The sequence below is a fragment of the Phacochoerus africanus genome, chromosome 6 (assembly GCF_016906955.1).
Source record: "Phacochoerus africanus isolate WHEZ1 chromosome 6, ROS_Pafr_v1, whole genome shotgun sequence".
NCBI classification, from domain to species: Eukaryota; Metazoa; Chordata; class Mammalia; order Artiodactyla; family Suidae; genus Phacochoerus; species Phacochoerus africanus.
Genome location: NC_062549.1, coordinates 21,631,701 through 21,632,550, shown reverse-complemented (window position 1 = coordinate 21,632,550; position 850 = coordinate 21,631,701). Strand labels below are relative to the sequence as shown.

At 38.6% G+C, this 850-nt stretch overlaps 1 non-coding gene across 1 annotated transcript; it reads right to left on the bottom strand.

Moving 5' to 3' along the window:
- Window positions 1–531: 531 nt before the first annotated feature.
- On the bottom strand, window positions 532–610 carry LOC125130173 (small nucleolar RNA SNORA76). Its single transcript, XR_007135673.1, has one exon. It is a non-coding gene; the product is annotated as a small nucleolar RNA SNORA76 (small nucleolar RNA).
- Between the last annotated feature and the right edge of the window lie 240 nt (window positions 611–850).

Genomic DNA, 850 nt, shown 5'->3' with positions numbered 1-850 from the left:
GAATAGCCAAAGACATGCTGAAAAAGAAAAATGGAGCTGGAGGAATCAAGCTCCTGGGCTTCAGACTATACTACAAAGCAACAGTCATCAAAACCATATGGTACTGGCACAAAGACAGACATATAGATCACTGGAACAGGATAGAAAGCCCAGAGTTCAACCCACACACCTACAGCCAACTCATCTATGACAAAGGAGGCAAGAACATACAATGGAGAAAAGACAGCTTGTGCAATAAGTGGTGCTGGGAAACCTGGACAGCCACATGGAAAAGAATGAAACTAGAACCTTCCCTAACACCATACACAAAAATAAACTCCAAATGGATTAAAGACCTAGATGTAAGACCAGATACTATAAAACTCTTAGAGGGAAACATAGGCCACTCTCTGACATAAATGACAGCAACATCATCTCAGATCCACCTCTTAGAATAATAACAGTAAAAACAAAGATAAAGAAATGGGACTTAATAAAACTTAATAGTTTCTCTCTCTGTTTTTTTTTTTTTTTTTTTTTTTTTTTGTGCTGCTATGTTGCTCACAGTTAAAAGGGCCGATGCTGCAGGGACAGATGGCCCCAGTTATGTGCAAGCGCGTGCTCTGTGCCATGCTCAGGCTGAACTTAAAAGTTTCTGTGCAGCAAAGGAAACCCTAAACAAAACGAAAAGACAACCCACAGAATGGGAGAAAATATTTGCAAATGAATCGACTGACAAGGGATTAATCTCCAAAATTTATAAACACCTCCTATCACTCAATACCAAAAAAAAAAAAACCATTGAAAAATTGGCAGAAGTTCTAAACAGACAATTCTCCAAAGAAGACATACAGATAGCCAAAAAGCACAT